At 38.3% G+C, this 23,291-nt stretch overlaps 1 protein-coding gene and 1 non-coding gene across 2 annotated transcripts in view; both read right to left on the bottom strand.

The window, feature by feature from the left end:
• Positions 1–23,291, bottom strand: part of LOC121381432 (transcription factor 15-like) — a 74,357-nt gene that overhangs the window by 34,118 nt on the left and 16,948 nt on the right. The window lies entirely within an intron of this gene.
• LOC121382392 lies at positions 12,521–12,743 on the bottom strand. Its single transcript, XR_005959164.1, has one exon. It is a non-coding gene; the product is annotated as a small nucleolar RNA U3 (small nucleolar RNA).

Genomic DNA, 23,291 nt, shown 5'->3' with positions numbered 1-23,291 from the left:
TCACAGGCAGGACAGCATAGAAGACACAGATGAAATGGAGGATTTTGGAAAAGAAGGTAAAAGGATGTAAAGGAGAGAAAGTTAGATGGAAGTAGATAATAGCATATGTTCCGACTTGAATCACAAATAAGGTAATTAGAATTCGTGCACCTGTACGTGTCGCTATTTATAGCACTACACGTACAAGTTTGGAAGGCGTGCGCTACAACAGCTTGCTCTGAATGTGCACGTACAGGCCCGTACGCGGGGGGAGGGTTCGTTCGTGGATGTGTACAAAAAAATGCCCCCGGACCTCCCTAGCGATTACGTACCCACCCACCCCAACCCCCGACCCTCCATATAAAGTTCTGCGTACGGGCCTGACGTAAAGCCCTATGACCTGACCTAAGTTAGGAATAGCAATCTCTCTGTTATGTGTTATCATATTAAGCGCAATGATTGCACTGCTACAGAAAACCTATATTTTGGGTACGTTTTGAACTAGGGTACGCCTGAACTGATACGCGGACTCTGCGATGTACCGATGCCTTTGTTCTCCGAGGTAGGAAACATATGTTTCGTTCTCTCAGCACTGCTATGATTTATGTTTGGGATAAGTTTCGTTCGCTCAAAAAATCACCGACAGTATCTTTCAGCACGCGTTTTGGCTTTCAAGGCTATATTTTCTCAAATAGCATATTTATACCTATAGCCAACCGACATAAAACGGAATTTCCCGTCCCGTGGTTGCTAGCTAGGACTTCTGCTCGTAAAAAAGCTCTCAGCACATTTTAATGTGGCAAAAAACATTGACGAATACAGATTATGACGGTATGTGCAATTAAATGCCGATCATTCTAGAATGGCGATATTTGAGACCTTTGGGTTTTTATGAAGACAAAATAAGTCTGACTCATAATACTGTCGACCCTTTTAATAGCCCAATGCTATAAAATCAGGGTGTTGGTCTATATACGCACCTCCTCCCCTCCATTTGCACGTTGTGTCTAATCTCAAGGCAATTGTGCAAAGTAAAATAAAATATATAACAACAAAATCAACACAGTAAAATAGCCTAAGCGCTTTCAGTTATTCTTAATAATATATTTTCAGGCATGTATTATAATGGCACCGATGAATTAACGTAGACTTCCATTCAATAACTCAAAGATCAAGTCTAGTTTCCGTCTTAAGTAGATAAATATTAACTTGACCACTTCATTCATAAATTTATTTTGCATTCTCATTATTTAAAAATTATGTTATGTTATTGTCTTAATTTTGCTTAGCAAAAGTACTTTCTATGCATATCTGTGTTTGTGCGTGAGCGAGTCTAGATAAATCATTTGCGAAACAAATTTCGCGATTCTGTCTTCAAATCCTAATTAATTTCCATATACTCACCTTAAAAAACACCCAGTAACCGATGTATATTTTTGTGTTGGGGCGTCATTAGTCGTTAAACATTCATTCATTCAAATCATAATTAGGATTTTGATGAACAGTGGTTATTCGCCACCTTCGACAAGCAGCAACAGCCGGCCTCAAATCACAGTATTCTTCCCATTTGGTTGAAATATGTCCGCACAAATAATCTGCCGTTTGTGATTATTTCATGGCAGACAGCTTTGACAGTATGATTGTAGTTTGCAAACATGTGTAACTTGTTGACATTGAAGACTTTTTTTGTGGTAATTCCGGCCCATGCAAACGTAGTGCTTTTTATGTAAAATGGATATACTTCGGCCAAGTTTAGTGGGTGTGTTTGATTAAACCAATATCCTGGGAGAAGGAGCGGATATGTTGCCCTCAGACAAGCAAAGGTACATAAGAAAAAATCCATGGGCCTGCTGATATTAATAAATTGCTATAGCCACTAACAGAACAGAACAGAACTTTATTCAACTCAGCAACTCAACTAACGGTATATAGAAACATATAGCGTAATTAATTGTGGTATGTAGCCAGCCCAACAAAGGCAACCATTAGCCTAATTTTCTAGAAGTAAATTCCTCCACACCACCGCTCACCACACCGGCCAATTTTGACCGTGTCAGTGGCGCGCATCACCTGCGTATGCAATAAAGCACGCAACAGACACGAACAAATAAAAGAAAGGCAGTCTTCAAATGTTGCATGCAGTTGGTGATAGATTGGGCACAGGCCGTCAGCATCCGCGCTGCCTCACCACTGACAGCTACCGCTTTCTTAGTCTTGCTTCTGAGAACGCTTCATTTCGCATGAACTCCAAATGCGCACCATTTGAATAAAGGCAACTGGCAACTTGGTTCCCTTGCTTAAGGTTATGTCCATAGAATAACTTAGTTAATATATACACGAGAGAGTCTGTAATGAGCTTAATACTATAATAATTAAATCCTTATTTCGCTTTTATCCCCTTCATTACAATATTACCATTGAAGATGTTAATAATTAAAAAAAACTCTGCATGTTGGTTACTGGGTTTAAAACTAATATATATATTTGATAACTGAAAGAACTACTACACTTAACGAATACATTTTTTAAATTTAATTTAGATTTTTGTGCTTTATTCCAATTAACGTTCAAGCACGCTGTACTTGGCACACACCTCACAGAGGTGGATATGGTGGGGGGAGGCCCCCCCCTTAAATTATGCGTTAGTTATAATTTTCTTATATATTAATTTTCAAATTTTTTTTTACGATCCCCCTCCATACCTCCCCCAAAGTTGTCTTGGCATTCCACCTCATGTCACTGGAGCCCCACCCCCCCCCACCCCCCTAAATGTATTTTCTGGATCCGCCATTGCCTCAGCTATCTTGGCTGTCTATCCAGGACAGTGGATTAATGGTAAGTTGTTAGTGAGAGAGATGTTTGCGGCTACTCAGCCATTAATTCGCTGTGAGCACGAACCCAGTACCTACCAGCCTTAACTCTGATGGATTAACCCCTACACGTATGTACTTAACTTAAGTACATGCCAATATCTATTTACGGTTCAGGCACGTCCGTCCTGTACACATTATCTGATATTGCCATTTGCTCTGCACAGGACCCCTACACCACCGAGGCCGGTTATAAATACGCACGACTTTAAAATAGTCCCCCTTTAGTAAATAGTTTTGGCGCGCTGTCTGCGATTCCCTAAAGGACTGTTCGTCCGACACCCGGAAAGATAAATGAGTTGCGGGCCGGGTACAGGTGTTGCGTGATTGTTTTCTGATGAGTTGGTGTGCTGTTATGTTTGCACATGGCGAACAGATATACGGCGAGCATGACAGACATGGTACAATCGAGTTCTACGCTTTCTTTCAAGTCTAGAAATGCACATCAACGTCAAACACGATTTTCTTTCTTGTTTCTTCTTCTCGTTTTTTTTCTGGGTTTTTTTTTTTTTTAGTAATCAGTACACAGTGGTCTGTAAGGCGCGTCTATTCTAAGAATGATAATTTCTACCCATCGTTAACTACAATGCGAACTCCAATGTGTGTGATGTTACAGCTTGAACTCAACGTAAACTCCAGTATGTATGTTACCTGAATTCAACGCAAAATTCCAACTTGTGCATAATATTACAACTTGACTCAAGGTGCGATGTCTTGCAGGATCGATCCTTTTCAATGGACTCAGATGTTTCTCCGTCCCAGCCAATACTCTACGACTGATATATCAAAGGCCGTCGTATGTAATGTCATGTCTATGGGAATAAAGTCCATAAAGGGCTCATCAATGTTCGGCAAGAGTAGCCTAGGCGGCAGTAATGGTCTGCCTCTCTCTCTCTCTCTCTCTCTCTCTCTCTCTCTCTCTCTCTCTCTCTCTCTCTCTCTCTCTCTCTCTCTCTCTCTCTCTCTCTCTCTCATGATATGTTAATGACACCAAAATAGCTGAAGTTTAAACAAATGTATTCCTTTCCTCTCCTTTGTATTCAAATACCATATCAGCACTGCCGACAGAGATTCGGTTCACACACTCCATGCATGTACAAGGTATAGAGAACATGTGCATGTACATATTCTGGCAGAATACATATTTCTCCTGCAGTCCCGAAACCAAACAATTAACGAAGTACAATAAACAAAGCTAAGTAGGACAACGCATGTGCAGTTGGCAGTTATATGGTTTGAACGTTAACACGTGCTGTAGACGGTCAGATCCTTTTTATTCTGTATTTTTGTTTTGGTCAGCTTTAGTACATGTAGCAAACCTGTACCCAAGGTGAGTCGGAGGCTCAGTGGAAAATATCCGATTAGTACACAGATGAAGGTGAACTCCGTTGCGGGAGAAGGAAACCGATGGATTTGCATATACAGAGGCTATTTCATGGTTTTTTTCGAATACGATTTTTTTTTTTGTCAACGAGTGATGTGTGAACAAAAATATGGTTTGCACACATCACGAGTTGACATAAAAATCGTATTCCGAAAAACACTATGAAGTGGTATATTTATTATATACATCTTTCCTAATTTTTTACAATATCTTTTGTTTTTTTAATATCTTTCGCTTATCCTATCGAAAACACGTAACGCCATGATATATTTCTTCCCATGGAACTTTTCCAGAAAATATACTTGACCCCATAGACATTTTAAAATAAATTTGAATAAATATTATCTTTATTTAATTATTAAATTAAGTTATTTAATAATACTGATGTGCAAACATATCTGACAAAGCGATCCTCGAAAAAAGAAAACGAATTGAACGCCGTTAAACTTAAATTCTTACACTTATACTCAATGACACTACATTGTGTCATCATTATTTAGCTTCATATTCAATTCGTTTTAGATATTTTATCGTAATTACACTTCATATCCCTTTTTTATAGGTACAGTTGTTTAAATTACATTTTAAAAAATATTTTTCAAATACCATCAGATGCATTGGTAATCGTGAAACCTAAATACGAAGAAACGAGACAAAGGGAAGTATTTTAATCAATCACTTTTACCACAAAGTAAATACGATTTCTATATTGTCACTGTAGCTAAACTACAAAGAAAATATGACTTCTCACCGGATATCACATTTATGGTTTCCGTTGATCTATATATTTCATTGCTATGTATATAACAAATCTACATATTGTGTAATGTTTTAAAACCCATATGAAACATATCATTAACTTTTAAACCCATACCAACTCTCATAACATGTTTTACAAAGAAAAAAAAAGTTATGGAAATAATAATAAAAAAGTTTCTTTACAAATTATCATCAGATTGTATAGATTGAATTTCATTCCTAATACAGGGGTTAAGATCAAAGGCTGGAACGGCCAAGTTATGCCTTCATCCTTGTATTAAAAAAAGGTATGTAACACTGCATAGAATTTTTTCTGAATAGGATTTAAAAAAAATTACACTCATATTTAAAAAAAAGAAAAAAAGTTGGTACGGTTCTAAAACGTAATAATATGTTTTGATATGGATTTTAACGCTATTCGTTACAGAGATACATGCCACTTCGTTGGTTCCTTTTTGACGCAAGGGGACTATAGATATGAATACGAACTAAGCATCTAAGCTTAACAACCACGTAAAACAGAATCAAACCACGCATTTAATCTCTTAATATATTACATAATTCAAATAAGAATACGATTCAGTTCGGGTCGGTTTAGATCACATAGTGCAAACAAAAAGGTTTTTTCTTTTCCACCACTAGAGCAATTGACTTACTGATCATCGGCTACTGGATGTCAAACATTTGTTAATTCTGACATATAGTTTTAGAGAGGAAACTCGTTACATTTTTTCAATTAATAGCAAGGAACCTTTTAAATGCGCCATCCCACAGACAGGACAGCGCATACCACGACCTTTTGTATCAGCCGTCGGGTACTGGTTGGGATGGGGAAACACGCAGTGGAAGAATAGATGCATTGAGGTGGTTCGATCACACAACGCAAGCGGCTGAGGCGAGCGCTCGACAATTTGCTAATATTTACATAGTTTACACAAAAGTGATTTTTTTGTTGTAGAAAATAACTGGTAAAAGGTAATTGCACTTGCTCTGTTCGTATAGTAACTAGGTATATACACATTTCGCTTAGTAGATAAAGACGTACATTTAACAATATAGTGGCTCTAGTGGCGTCGTTAAATAAAACAAACTTTACTCTTTTTTTTAACAATATAGTGAAACTCATCACCAACATCAGTGTTGAACAAGTGACATATTCTGTTTTCTCTCTCGATATTAAACCATCTACCGGTTTCAATAGGAAGTCTGACATTACCAGTTCTAAATTTACAAAGAATTCTAGCATTTTTTGTTGCGAGTTTCGACAAATAATTTTCTAATTTAAATTCATGCTTGAACATTCTGTGGTTAATACGTTAATGTTAAATATTTTATGCCATTAGACATGTTATTATGCTTTAGATATCTATGATTATGAATATTGTCTGATGTCCATCTTGTTTAGGAGAGCACTTATATAGGCTCTGCCTGTTGTGCAATCCTTTTGATTCTTTTTTTAACAATAAAATATCTCAAAACAAAACAATACCTTTTGATGAGGCAAATTTATCACTATTCCATTTTTGTAAGTACTGGTCACATAATATTCGTTTAACTGCATGTTTTAACCACAAAACATCCACCTGTGTGCATGAATATATGTTACATAAACCACATTCATCTAATATACGTTCTATAAAGGATAACCAAGTACATGGTATAGCATTAACGTTATGGTTATATGATGCCAACATGTGTAATATACCAGACAATTTAGATTTTCTACTATTAACAACATTTGCCCAGTATGTAATCATTCTAACTTTAACACTAATAGACAGTGGGTATCTACCTAATTCACCATAAATCATAAAGCTTGGTGTCGACTTATTAACACATAATATATATTTGCAGAACTTGAGGTGTAATCGTTCAATGATATCTTAATTACTGAAGTCACATATTTCACGTCCATATAATAATATAGGTTTTACAATCCTGTCGAACAGGTCTAATTGACAATCGATTGACAAATTGAACTGTCTGCATTTTTGTAATACAGCAAACATAGACTTTGAGGCTCGATTGATTAGATTTTTCTTAACATTTGTGAATGACCCAGATTTACTCAACACAAGCCCAAGGTATTTAACTTCAGTTACGATTTCTAAGTTTTTCTTATTATATGTAAATTGATTCTTTTTTGTTTTTGAGTTGCTTCTTGAAAAAAATCTAAATTTAAGTCTTGGCTGCATTAACTTTGTTTCCATGTTTCACAGTATACTTGAAAACAATCTAGTTGATACTATAAGTCATCTGCTGTTTCAGCTAGTAGTACAGTGTCATCAGCATATAGTAACACAAATAACTTAAGATATTCTATGAAAGCAGAATGTATTACAGTATCTGATTGTTGCGGTATTATCAAAGGTAATTATAACCAAGGTGCCTGAGTAGTCCCCACTGTCAATCATCATGATTGTTGTTCACAAGCAGTTTGCACCAAGCGGCAAACCTTAATAAATTTAGTTAAGCCGGTATCACGGTATGCTTGGATAAATTGTTTTGTTTGCAGGTCGCGATGTAATCCCAATGCAACATAAAACTAATAGAGTTAAACATGTCACCTTAGTAATAAAGCCCAATTAAACAAATGTAAATTTCAGTTTTGTCTTATTTATTTATGAACCAACTGTCAAACAAAATGCCACCGAAAAATTGTAGAGTAGAAGTTATCAGGAAGTCCGAGAAAGATTGTTTAAGTGCTAGAAAGTATTGAGGTATTGGAATTAACAAAGCTTAATAATGAGATTTTATAGTGAAATATGTTAGGGTCTCGATTGAATATTTTGGGACCTCTATATAAAGAACACCTGTCCATAACGGCCACTTTCTTTTGGTATGCCACGGAACCCCCCACTGGCGAAGTCAGAGGTCGGATCCGTAGTGGGCGTGCCTGAATCTTCGTGGATATGGGCACGTTAAACGAGTTTCCATTCCATTCCATTCGTTTGGTCCCTTGAGTGGTTGTTATATACAATTTCGACTATATATATATATATAAACCCCTGTACGTGTATGTACGTTTATAGCTATATAAATTATACTAGTGACCGTTAGAAACTATTTATCTTGTTTGAAAACGCATCTAACGAGCGAGGGGCGAGATGTACATGTAGCCCAGTGGCAAAGCGCTCGCCTGATGCGCGGTAGGTCTAGGGTCGATCCCCGTCGGTGGGTCCAATGAGCTATTTATCGTTCCAGCCAATGCACCACGACTGGTATACCAAAGGATGTGGTATGTGCTATCCTGTCAAAGTGATTGTGCATATAAAAGATCCCTTGTTACTAATGGAAAAATGTAGCGGGTTTCCTCTAAAACTATATGTAAAAATTACCAAATGTTTGATATCCAGTAGCCGATGATTAATATGTCAATGTGTGCTAGTGGTGTCGTTAAACAAAACAAACTTTAACTAACGAGCGAAGCACTTGTGTTAGAATACAGCATTTCCAGCCTTCGGGCGGTACCGGGATGAGAACCCTGGCTTAATAACCGCACCACGGAATAAATTTGATCAAAACGGATAAAGTGCCATGAGAGAGAACACAAAATAAAACAAACACAGCCGTGCTTCAACACAACTCCATGTGATCTACACTCATCTAACGCATGACACACCCATTCAAACACATGAGAAAGTGACTTCCTATATATAGGCAAATACAACCGTAATCCATTACCAAAGGTTTTCATAAAAGGCATATATTATATTGCTAGTAAGTAGCATGTCTCTGTATTATAGAATATCTTGACACCCATCATACAGTTTATACAGTATTCTTAAAAGTCATTTAATGCGTTTCATTTAAAACTGTTAGGATAATAGATTTACTTTAAATAACAATTAGAAATCTATATTGTAAGTCCATCTATATCAATTATTGGCATAATAAATAACCGAACATTGTTCGGCCATTTCCGTCAAAAGTTGTCTTAATGTCATGTGAACGGTGTACGTCCAGAGAATGTTGCACGCGGGTCAATAAACACATACTAATGCTAGAATTAGATTTGCTTATTTAGTCCATTGTAATATTTTGTGTATATATAAATCATTACAATTTTTTGTTCAGAAAATATTTTATACTGCAGAAGTAATTTTGTTTTGCTGAGTATGTCAAACTGTATATAGACTACTACATGAGTGGCCCTTAGATCTACTCTAGCTACAGAGCGAAAGCGAGCTGGATACGTTTTTAAACGAGATGTAACATGCATGGCATCAACACGGAAGGAATGAAGGAAATGTTTTATTTAACGACGCACTCAACACATTTTATTTACGGTTATATGGCGTCAGACATATGGTTAAGGACCACACATATATTGAGAGAGAGAGGAAACCCGCTATCGCCACTTCATGGACTACTCTTTTTCGATTAGCAGCAAGGGATCTTTTATATGCACCATCCCACAGACAGGATAGTACATACCACAGCCTTTGTTACACCAGTTGTGGAGCACTGGCTGGAACGAGCAATTGGCATCAAAACTTCCACCAGGCGCGTGTGCAGGAATTTGTACAGGGGTTGGTCTAGACTGTGACAAGCGAAGTTTTTAAAGAGGGTCAGATCATGCAACTCCGGAAAATACATTAAAAGAAAACGAAAACTTGCTTAGAGCAGGGGTGTTCGACCCCCAAAACCCCCTCTCGCACATACATACACCTATTAACCAAAACCAGGTTTATAATAAATTTAAACGTCTTTTCCAACTAAAACTAATTTACGACACTTGTTAACTTATGCGTCACAGAGCATTCACTTTCAGGTTAACTTATACGTCACAGAGCAGTCAATTTCGATCGTGCTTATTGCATTGGATACTATGGCTTTGGCAACCCATATAACACATATATTATGTCATTATGGTATCATGGTGTTCTCAGGAACACGTGTGTAAGAAGGTTCTGTGTACAAACATCTATAATAATCAAATTCATCAAATTGTCAAATAATTTAAATGATGCGATGTCTCCTGTCATCATGTGACTCGGCCTTGTTTCGTCTTCACAGCGACATAACATATCATTCACACAGTCCCATCACCTGTAGCTCGAAGCGGTTATTACAATATGTTTACCAAACCAATATTCGTGGCACTAGACATCACTCGCCGCCAAACAAAACAAGCGCATGGGACCAGTATTCGTTTATAATGACCAAGCGAAGCCACGTGTTGTCAGCGAGTTGGTATTTTTAGATCAACGACCACGACATCACATTTATATACCGGTACACTGATACAGTAGATGACGAAAACAGTAATGAGCTATGGCCGTGTGACAAATCAAGCTCATGAATACAATCCTGCAGAAGAGGCAGCTAAAGGAAAAGAATACCTAGACACATTTTAAATAACGTCTATATGATACCTAACATAATAGCAATATCGATACCGGTTTTGCAGTGTGTGTGTATGTGTGTGTGTGTGTGTGTGTGTGTGTGTGTGTGTGTGTGCACGCACGCGCAGGAGAGAGAGAGAGAGAGAGAGAGAGAGAGAGAGAGAGAGAGAGAGAGAGAGAGAGGGGGGGGGGGGGCATGGGTCTGATGCTGTCGCCATCTTGGCTACTTTACCAAAAAACAGCAAACTATATATTTTATACGCACATTCGCACAATTAGAGCAGTATATACTACGACCTTTCACTAGTGCACTGGTTGGAAATGGAAACAACCCTATCAATCCCGAGAACCTGCACCTGAGGTGAAGTCTATCGCAGAGCTATACCCCGCTAGTAATCTAAAGGATGCACACAAGATACCACTATCAAACGTTTGTCTATACCTCGTGTCATATCATGCAATACCATATCACCAAAACATGGACTGCCATTTCATTCTGCCAAACAAATCCGTTGTTTAGTCCAGACATCAGTGTGAGACATCAGCGCGAGAGCCTGATTGTGACGTAGTGTGGTGATGATGACATGATGTTATTATGAATGCTAGCAACCGTTATAATGCCGCGAATGCGCGATACGACACCACGTGTGTTAACGTGCTGTGATTCCTCGCTCCTCCTCGCATTCCTCTTTCCCATTTAATTACTATCCTATGTCTGGGAATGCGCACGCAGGATAGGGCCTTCCATCTTTCAGTACTGATGGAACAGGGGTCATTTTCAGCAGCGAGGGAGATAAAGGAAGTCTAAATGTTGATGACGCAACACGTCCACTATGGTCCATTTCTCCTGATTAACGACAGCACGGATTTCTTCATGTCTAACATACATACGTACTGTCATATGTTTTGACATATTTGGCATGCCAAATTAAAATCTATAGAAAAGTATTGGCATTGCATACTGTAGTTATACTTTCTACTTTGTACCATAAGTTAAAACATTCCGAACATTAACAGGAGCATAAACGGATCTAGTGTGTTGAGAGAGTTCGTACATCTCTCATGGACGTTAACACACAAAGCTTCCGTAGTGGCGGATTTGGAAAATCCATTGGGGGTGGGGGGGGGGGGGGGGGGGGGGGGGGGTGACATGAGGTGGAATGCGAAGGGAACTTTGGGGGAGGTTTGGAGGGGATCGTAAAAAAAAAAGGAGAAAATTAATAAAATTATAATTATCGCAAAATTTAGGGGGGGGGGGGCTGCCCCTAGATCCGCCTCTGTTCCGCACACACCTCTTTTTCAAATGCCTGCAAAATTTCGAACCACACAGGATTTTTTAAATTATTATTCGTGTACTGCCCATATTCTCGTCCAGACTGTATAAAGAAAGAAAGAAAGAAAGAAAGAAGTGTTTTATTTAACGACGCACTCAACACATTTTATTTACGGCGTCAGACATATGGTTAAGGACCACACAGATTTTGAAAGGAAATGCGCTGTTGTCACTACATGGGCTACTCTTTCCGATTAGCAGCAAGGGATCTTTTATTTTTGCTTCCCACAGGCAGGATAGCACAAACCTTTGTTGAACCAGTTATGGATCACTGGTCGGTGCAAGTGGTTTACACCTACCCACTGAGCCTTGCGGAGCACTCACTCAGGGTTTGGAGTCGGTATCTGGATTAAAATTCCCATGCCTCAACTGGGATCCGAACCCAGTACCTACCAGCCTGTAGACCGATGACCTAACCACTACGCCACCGAGGCCGGTCTAAGACTGTATAAAGCAACCGTTGTACTAAAGTTTCAAAATAGGTAATTATGTGCAATTGTAAATTAATTAGGAGAATAATATACTGCTCTTCGTTTCTTAAAATAGGCCTATAGAAAAACGGTCACGAAGATGTAACGGCGAATGAAGTGGTAACAACTACTTGACTACTGAATCGTAATATTATACTTTAAGATATTGATTATGAAGTGTTCTGCTACTGTATTTCCTGTTTTAACATGACAAAATGTTATTTTAAAAAAAATAAAAAAATCGGAATTCTATCCAGGATTCTTTTATTTTAAGTCTTTGCGTGTTTTTGTCAGCATGACCGTATTGCTTCGTGGTCACGAACTGTATATCGTTCAGTGGAGTATTCTTTTATTTTAGGTTATTAAAAAAGTGTTGAGCCACTCAGAATGCCTCCGCTTCCTCCAAATCCCCACAAAAGGAAGAGAGGAACGGTCATCAATGGCCGGGAGCGAGTCACCGAGAAAACGGCGACACTCCCAGCCCGCTTCGCGCTCAGAAGGAGAGGCTGTGTCTCGTCCTCGTGGTCTCGATCGTTCGTCAGTGTTACTTGACGTCTTGGCGATGCATACTATAGAAATGATCCCTAAAAGTATGATCTTAAATAACAAAACTGTCAAAAATATTATATGTAACAATTCAGTAATACTTCTCAAGTGGTATTGTTCTTTTGCATATTTATATCAATTGATTTTAATTTATGTAATATCATTTATTGCAATAATCATAAAACTTTCAATTGCAATTATAGCATTAAGAGATTGCTTTTCAATTTTATTTTTTTCAAAACATATCATTGTCAATTCATTTATTTATTTAATACAACTAAATGTACAAAGAGAAAAAACAACCAAAGTGACCATCGCAAATGGACTGCTTGACCTAAGTCGTCCTTGGACATAAACTTGAACAGGTATCATATATTTTACCCGCCTGAGGCCTCGGTGGTGTAGTGGTGGTTAAGCCATCGGACTTACGGCTGGTACGCCACTACACCGACTTCTCTCTCACTAACAACTAACCACTAACCCACTGTCATGGACAGATAGTCCAGATAGCTGGAATGTTTGCCCAGGACAGCGTGCTTGAACCTTAATTGGATTATAAGCACGGGAATAAGTATAAATGAAGGAACGAATATATTTAGTTTGATTCAAGTTTGAACACTTGCTGACTGGACGTCTGACTGGACTGGATTAGCCGAATGACTTGTTGGTTAAATGAGTAATGACTCACTTGTAATGTTAATGTTCAATAAAAATGCATTATATTAACATTATATGCCATCCTTTCTGGTATTTAATTTAACCACATTTTTATTTTGTTGTTTTTAAAATAAAAAGTTATGATTATTATAAAATGAGTATTATTAAATTATGATTATTATTTTTTAAAATTAATTTATTTATTACAGTCATCAGTTTTAATAATGATAGCCAGACATTCGTGAAGTAGACAGTGCCCCAAGCCCACCAGACGGCCTGAGTACAAGTGTACTGCCCGGTCAGTACAGATTGTAGCTGCTTTCAAACACTCTGTCCCGAGTCAAACCCATGGCTATCCAGAGACAGGACAAGGGATAGACATGCTCGAAACTTTTGTGGTGTATGAACATGACAAAATTATCCGATCCGATTTCAAACACGTTTTGCACACATCAAGCTGCTTCGTGCACAGCAAAAGAAACATTTGGTATAGGAATACTGGATATTTAAAAATAGGAACATTGAGCATAGAGACATGGATAAGTGTAGCGGGTTTCCTCTCTAAGACTATATGTCAAAATTATCAAATGTTTAACAAATGATTATTAAACCAATGTGCTCTAGTGGTGTCGTTAAACAAAAAACCCTATGTGTGTGTGTTGTGTGTGTATGTGTATGTGTGTGTGTTGTGTATGTGTTATGTGTTGTGTGTGTGTGTGTGTGGGTGGGTGTTGGGTGTTGGGTGTGTGAGTGAACATTTGGTACAAAGGGACATTGGAAATAAGAACATTAATTAAGAATGAGAACATTGGACACATGCAAGTTGAAACTTAGAACATTGGAATTAGGATAATTGGGCATAGAATCATTGTAATAAAGATTCTAGGGAATATTATAAGAACAACGGTTTAGGAAACGAAACGAAAGGAATGTTTAACGACACTTCAACACAAGCAGTAGCAAGGACAATTTTTAATATACATTTTTTTTTAACAGACAGAATATACCACGATCATTGAAACGGGAAACCCCAATATGTCCACAGACAATGTTCGATCCCATGACCCATCTCACTTCAAGCTAAATCTCTATCATTAATCTACATCCTGCCCGCATTAGACATGTCACCTCACGGAATAGCATCACTGCCTGTCGAAACATTAGGCATAGAAGCAATGGGCTCAGGAACATTGGAAATAGAGACATTGAACACATCTACTCTGCTAAGGCAAACGTGCTATGGTAGTAAATGGTGGATTAACAATTTTGAGGAAATCACCCTTTGTGACTTTTATCCAGAAAATAAAGTTGTTTCTCAAAGTTCGATCTTCAGGAAGATATTTCTTTGGTATCTGGCTACGTTATTCTAATGCTTATTTTAAAATACTACAGTTCATACATTAACTCATTTTGTACCTGAATGTCACTTGCTGCCTTTAGTCATACCTGGACACTAGTGATAGGAACATACACGAAACATGGAAACATGATACTGTACACAGGGACAGCAGGTACTAACAACGGGGTGCAACAAGAACTTAGAACAAAATGTTTACAAAAGCTAAGCATGAAACATGATGGACTGTGTTTTGGAGCGTCATGCACAGCACTGGGCAGAGAAACTCGTCATGCACAGCACTGGGCAGAGAAACTCGTGCACAAGAACATTGGTTACAAGAGGCAACACAATACTTGAGACCCCAACAGGGCACAACATAAATTAAAAAATTTGTGAGGTTTTTAAGAAGAAGAAGAAAAAAATATTCTAGAAGTTGAAATCTTGTGCACTGTGATGGAACATGATGGACTGCAGGTGTTAGAGTGTCACGGTTTTGCAATTTCTAGATAGCTTTTCCGATTCATCGCCTCTTCGTATCCCGGTGCTACTTGGAAACGGCTTTTTTGTGGGATATTTTTATACCTATTTGTAAAGTTCCTCGACATATGCAGGCAATCTTCTACAGGTGCTTGGAGATATACATTTCTGAGCGTCGTTATGCGGAGTTGTTGCGACGACACCCCATAAATGTGCCATATAAAACGGCCAAACCATCGCGGCTCCTCCAGATGGGAAATCGCTTGCCTAGATTCCCGAAGCGATTCCAACAGCTCAGCGCGTTAAAGTTGTGCGGATGCCCGTGGTGATTTCAACGGATGAGAAAACACGAAAATTGGGTCCGAGAAGGAAATAAATCTTAGACAAAATTAGGTGAAATTGTTGGAGGTTTCATAAAGGCAAATGTTGTTTCTATGCTACTCTGGAAGGATCTGTCGACGTTGCAGTATTTGGCGTGCAATGACGTTTGCTCAAATGTTTTCAGAGATAAAGTCGTGAGAAGAAAGTAAAGAATAGAAATGAACGATTGGATGATGCATAGGCATATACACACACGTGTGTTATTGTATTTAACGTCAAATTAGAGGGAGGTGTTAATTTGGGGGAAAAACAAAAAACAAAACCCCCAAATGCCTGACTTTTTATAACAAATAATATATATTTTAAAATTAATTTAGGATTACCTTTCATAATTGTGAGAAAAAAAACCTATTATTGTTTTTATATTTTATATGCTATTCCCCTACCCCATGTACATAACACCTGATGTTGAACTGGGTACAGCAAATATCTAGACTTTTCACTCCATGGTGATTGGTTAGCTTAAAATGTGTCTTGTAATATGTCATTTATAAAGTTTTCGGGGTCACTGGACACGTCTTCATGGTACAAAACCACTTGAGAACATCCAGTATGGCGTCATAAATTGCAACATGGCGGTGACAAAGAAGCATTTATTATTTGAAACAATATATAGCTTGTAATGTATCGCGTTTCTTAATATTTCCAGGGTCCTTAAATACATTTTTAGGGTCTACAGTACATTTTGAGATTTCCCTACACCGTAATTCAAGATGGTTGACCAATACCATAAAACTGTGTTTGCCAATGAACTGTGAGAATAATGAATTACTTCAAACATAAACAGAATCATTCATACTTGACACCAGTACAGCAAATCTCTAGCACACCTTTCACCCAGTTCAAGTGTTCAACGCTTCATTGAAATCAGTTTTGCAATCAACGTTATCGGGGTACACATTTGGGTTGAAATCAGTTTTGCAATCAACGTTATCGGGGTACACATTTGGGTTGAAATCAGTTCTGCAATCAACGTTATCGGGGTACACATTTGGGTTGAAATCAGTTTTGCAATCAACGTTATCGGGGTACACGATCACCAGAGTAAGTGTCCACACACTGTTTTCTCTCGTCTTTCTTTAAAGGGAAAATGTCACTTATGTTAAAAACAGGAAGATGGAACAAACCTAACACACAGAACGTGTCATATATGTAATGACACAGGGGATAAATATTATTTTGTACTTGTCTGTCCACTGTGCAATAGCATACAAAAAGTATATTCCACAATATTTTAGAAAATACCCTAGTATGTTACTAATACTAATACAATATGCAATAACTACAAATAGCTTCTCAGGAGGAACACGCTTTGTTTATAACATTGATAAACTGATTAAGTTTATAAACTTTTCTTAGTGTGCCAGCATTTTTACAATTAAACAGCTATGTGAATTTAATTGGACTGGGCCGAATAATGTAGTATTTCTTTAAATACATTTGTCTTTCATCCTTAAATATATCACATATCAGCAAATATAGTGAAACTCATCTCCGATGTCGTTCGAGGAGCATAATAAACATATTCGATTTTCACGTGGTATTTTAGACCGCCGCCCTTTTTCAATAGGTAAAAAATTATTGCAAAGACGAAATCGTAGAAAAGTAATATAATTATTCCTGCTTAATATATTAAAGTAAGCTTCAAACTCTGTGTTTTCTTTAATAAGTCTATATGTTAAGCTTTTAGTAGATTGCATCACTTTATTGTGCCAGTATTGTATAAACTGGTCTCCCAGTATTGTATAAACTGGTCTCCCAGACAGAGTTTGGCAGTTTGTTTCAACCAGTTCATTGTATGAAAATTTTGGGTGTCCCAAATGTAATTCAGTAAAATAACTAGATGGTTACAAAACGTCTAAACAGAATGAGTCCATGAGACTGAAGGACTAACGATTCAGTCCAGTTGGCTAGCACAAAAACACCTCACTAATCAAGTAATTATTTGAGAAAACCGTGTAAGATGTTTTCTTGACTTTGATTTCCTCACGGTATTACTAGGATATAGCGCACGGAGCTCTCATTGGTGTTCTCTTATTTGAGCCTTTTCTGCCATTGACTACCTCAACCATGGGCATCATTGCAAGGAAAAAGTGTGTGTGTGTGGGGGGGGGGGGGGGGGGGCAATTGGGTTCTAACAATATTTCGTGCGACTAATCGCGAGCGCCCTAGGCGGGAAGCGACTCTAGGAGGGTCTGGGGGCAGATATTCTGTCCCCCCCCCACTGCCAAAAGTGGGGGGGGGGCATGTCCCCCCTGTCCCCCCTGTCCCCCACCAAATGACGCCCATGACCTCAACCAGTAGACACTGACACAGTCGGAGGTGTGGTTAGTGCCAAAGTATACTGAAACACAATGAAAACGCAAAAACAACTTTTCATTGCAAATAATGACAAACTATTAATGAATTGATGGATAATGTAATATGACATTAATGACTGGTATTCATGAGATACATTCACATGGAAACATGGCCAGTTATCATCAGTAATCGGGTTGCGTTCGTAATCGAAAAGTCCCCCCCCCCCCCCCCCCCCCCCCATCAAGGTCAGTATCTGGTATGTCCACCATTGGCCCGTGAGCATGCGTGAAGACGACGGGGAAAGGATTGGAACAAACTTCTCAAAAAAAGCCACAGGAATGTTCCTCCACTCCTCCTGCAACGCCTGTGCAAGCTCAGCGACGTTACGCGGTGGTGGCTGGCGGTGACGTACACGACGTCCTAACTCATCCCACATGTGTTCAATTGGGTTCAAATCCGGTGAAACGGCGGGCCAGTTCATAATGCTGATACCGGCTTGTTACAGGAACGCCTGGGTAATTCTTGCAGTATGTGGACGGGCATTGTCTTGTTGAAACAGAAGGGGACCTCCTGATCTTCGGTGACGGCGCAAAAGTGGCTAGAGAACTGGTCTTAGAATAACGTCAACATAACGCTGGGCTGTAAGGGCATCGTGGACAATGATGAGATCACTCCTGAAATCACAGTTGATTGCCCCCCCCCCCCACCCCCCATACCATCAGACAACCGCCGCCAAACCGATCACGTTCCCTCACACATCCGTCAGCGTACCGTTCATGGAGTCTCCTGTACACACATACTCTTCCATCGGCAAAGGAGACAGAGAAACGGGACTCATCTGAGAAAACAATGATCCGGTAAAAGGCTGGTGGATGATTACCATTCTGGAGAGCAAACTGTAGTCTCGCAGCACAATGTCGCGGTGTCATGATATTACCGTTGTACGGGCGTCTGCATCTGAGTCCAGCCGTTCTGAGTCGACGGATGACCGTCATCGGATAGATAGGCCTTCCGTGACGTCGTATCGTTTTGCTTGCTGTCATCGTCGCAGTTCTGAACCGGTCACGGAGGTGGTGTCGTCGAATCTGCCGATCTTGGCGTGGGGTCGTAACGGGACGTTGACCAGGTCGAGGTCGATCACGGACACTCCCGGTCTGTTGATGACGTTCAAAAAGTCATCCAATAGTTGATGGATGGACTCTGAAGGTCCTAGCAACTTGACTTTGCGAATTCCCCCCTTGAACCAACGCTCGCTCCCTTTGTTCTTCTCCGAGTCGTGGCATTCTTAATGTGACGAGAAATATGACACCGTTACGCGACGTTTATGTGTCCACATACTGGCATTTCACGTGCATTGCATGCAGCACGATTGAGCATGTAGTGAACGCATTTCACACCATTTTGTGTGTTTCTGCTATTGTATGTGTAACGAAAACAAAACCAGGATTGAAACCCAGACAAAAGTACCAATCAATGGCTTCCTCTCATAAATTTTTTCATTAACAAAATATTGAAAAATATCTGTTTTGCGTTTTCATTGTGTGTCAGTATATATTATAATAAGCGAAACTAATTCTGCCACAGAGTACAATTTGACGATTTACTAAGAACTCAATCAGTGAGTTCATAAAGTACTGTTTCAAGGCACACTGTGTCTCAGTAGTGACAGTACCACATATCCCGGCCTTTCAGCAACTATAGCTTGTTTGTTTGTTTTGTTCAACGACACCACTAGAGCACATTTTGATTTATTAATCATCGGCTAATGGATGTCAAACATTTGGAAATTTTGACATATAGTCTTAAAGAGGAAACCCGCTACATTTTCCCATTAGCAACAAGGGATCTTTTATATGCACCATCCCACAGACAGGATAACACATACCACGGTCTTTAATATACCAATCGTGGTGCACTGGCTAGAACAAGAAATAGTTCAGCAACTATAGATACGACAGTCTTGCTCTCTCACTAACCACTAATCCACTGTCCTGTACAGATATCCCAGATAGCTGAGGTGTGTGTGCCCAGGACAGCGTGCTTGAACCTTAATTGGATATAAGCACGAACATAAGTTGAAATGAATTAATGAATTTAAACAGGTACCCAAGTTGCCAACAAAAGTGTTAATGTTTTACATGAACGTGAACTGTTTGTACATGCTCCTATACCACTGGGGTTTCAGGCATGTCCGCCATGGGTCCGGCCCCTGGATAGCCAGGGAACTTGACCCTGGACAGACATTTTCCATGAAGCAGCTAAATTCGGCAAGGGACATTAATTTTCGAACGTATTTAGGTGGTGGTGTTTTTATGGAGAACATTTAGTGCAGAACGTTGTACTTAAGTAGTAGTACCGTTCTGTCTTATTTCGATGCCATTTCTCACTTCAGCCAGCGCACCACGACTGATATATCAAAGGCCGTGGTATATGATATCCTGTCTATGGGATGGTGCATACAAAAGATCCCTTGCTGTTAATCGAAAAGAGTAGCCCATGAAGTGGCGACAGCGGGTTTCCTTCCTCAAACCGGCCTCGGTGGCGTCGTGGTTAGGCCATCGGTCTACAGGCTTGTAGGTACTGGTTTCGGATCCCATTCGAGGCATGGGATTTTTAATCCAGATACCGACTCCAAACCCTGAGTGAGTGCTCCGCAAGGCTCAATGGGTAGGTGTAAACCACTTGCACCGACCAGCGATCCATAACTGGTTCAACAAAGGCCATGGTTTGTGCTATCCTGCCTGTGGGAAGCGAAAATAAAAAATCCCTTGCTGCCTGTCGTAAAAGAGTAGCCTATGTGGCGACAGCGGGTTTCCTCTAAAAAACAGTGTCAGAATGACCATATGTTTGACGTCCAATAGCCGATGATAAGATAAAAAAAATCAATGTGCTCTAGTGGCGTCGTTAAATAAAACAAACTTTACTTTTTTCCTTCCTCAATATCTGTGTGGTCCTTAACCATATGTCCAACGCCATATAACCGTACATGAAATGTTTAGTGCGTCGTTAAATAAATCATTTCCTTCCTTATTTCGATGCTAGAATAACTGATCAAATGTTGTTCGGCCATTTCTGTCAAAAATTGTTTTAATTCTGCGTATGTGTGTGTACATACACACACACACACACACACACACACACACACACACACACACACATATATATATATACACACACACACACACATACACACACACACATATATATATACACACACATATATATATATATATACACACACACACACACATATATACACACACACACACACATACACACAAACACACACACACACACACATATATATATATATATATATATATATATATATATATATATATATATATATATATATATATATATATATATATATATACACACACACACACACACACACATATATATATATATATATATATATATATATATATATACACACACACACACATACACACACACACACACAATCAGAACAAAATAATGAAAAAAAAAAGAAGAAAAAAAATTAAAGAAGAAGAAACATTCTATTTTTATGGTCAGTAGATTACTATCGATGCAATAAAGAGGAGGTCTTGTCACCATGCAGAACGAACGATCAAAGGTGTACCCGGGTCTACGTTTAATCGTAATCCTATATACATGACAGGATCACCTCCCTATCAACAATACGACAACCCAGTTTGCTATATATAGTGTATACAATTGTCATCATTCTGAAATGGTTTTCTTAATACCAATATATTAGTATAAAACCATTACAGGTTTGTACTGTACATTATATGTTTAAATAAATTCAACATTTTAAAAAGACATGTGAAAGATAACGCTTTATGCTTGTTAAAGCAAACATATTGATAACGGTACATACGATTAACTACTGGCTATTAGCCTCGATATGTCCTGGTCAAATAACTGAGTTGTGTGCCCAAAACTATTGCAAATAAGGTTCCATGGTACCAAATCAGTTCCCATTGTTGATAAAGTTATCATTTACTAATAAACATGATATTAACATCGTATTAACACAGACAGGCAGTACACCAATAAAAAGTGTGGCAACACATTTAATCTGCAAGAAAATAGGGGGTGAGGGGGTAGTGTGTGTGTGTAGGGGGTGGGTGGTGGCACATATCAGTTTAAAAAATTTATGAATGTTTTCATTAGTATAATAAGATTGACTTGTGGATATTTGTATATAATTATTGTTTTGTATCAATGCTTTGCTTTTATATATATTCATGTAATTCATTATTTTATTTCCACAAACTGGTAATGAATTACACTACGCGTGTACCTTTAATTGTTTTATTCATGTAATCTATTAATAATAACAGGTTGATTACTATTTTCAGATATCTTGGCTTGTTATTTAATTGCACAAGTATATAAGACACGTTTCGCAAATGAAAAAAAAGGAGTTTGTTTTGTTTAACGTCACCACTGGAGCACATTGATTAATTAATCATCGGCTATTGGATGTCAGACATTTGTTAATTCTGACTCTTAGTCATAAGACGAAACCCGCTACATTTTCCTACTATAGCAAGGGCAGGCCCGTAGCCAGAATTTTGAGTGGGAGGGTCCGACTAGGTATTTGCGGGAGAGACTAAATCGTAGACACTGAGAGTCGTCAGCCAGTGAGTCTACTGAATATTCATGAACAAACGGTTGATCGACATCGAGATTTTACGACATCGAATATATAAAAATTATTCCAACTGTAGATATTAATGTAACAAGTATTTAATAATTTACAGTGTGGTTAATAAATTGTGTAATTTAATGTTACGTAGCGTATATCAATGTCGTTGTTTGTTGTTTTCCTACTCTTCTTCTGTGGGATAATCCCGACGATATTTTGATGAATTTCACACCAGTGGTTACGTTAAACGTAAAAATTGTAATGCACGTCTGTACAACTTAATTTCATAAACAAATAAACAAACAACAACAACAAAAATCATCCAACAACTACAGAATATATAATTTAAAATAATTACTGTATAAATGAGTACAGGTCAAACCGATTAGAAAAATGTTGTCCACTACTTTTAATTATAATTATTTGTAATAACAATTGTCCTAAACAAAAATAATAGCAACAACAACAACACAACAATAGTTACGGTAGTTTTTTGGAAAATTATAAATTTAAGATTTCAGTAGGTTGGATTATAAATACATTATCTCACTACCAAGTACACATGAACTTATCCACTGATGTAGTTAACAAATTACACACTTCTTGGCTAATGTCTATTTTCTCAAAGTAAAAATCTACTTTTGTAGACACAAAATTAATCAATTATCTAAGTGATCAGAGTAGATTTCTATTTCTTTATTTTTTAAAGTATGACTTTTATTAAATAGATTTGAATAAAGTACCACCTTTAATATACATATACATACATACATACATACATACATTCATACACACATACGTACGT

Source organism: Gigantopelta aegis, chromosome 9 (genome assembly GCF_016097555.1).
Source record: "Gigantopelta aegis isolate Gae_Host chromosome 9, Gae_host_genome, whole genome shotgun sequence".
In the NCBI taxonomy this organism is placed as follows: Eukaryota; Metazoa; Mollusca; class Gastropoda; order Neomphalida; family Peltospiridae; genus Gigantopelta; species Gigantopelta aegis.
The sequence above is the reverse complement of the archived record's forward strand: the minus strand, read 5'-3'. Positions and strand labels throughout refer to the sequence as shown.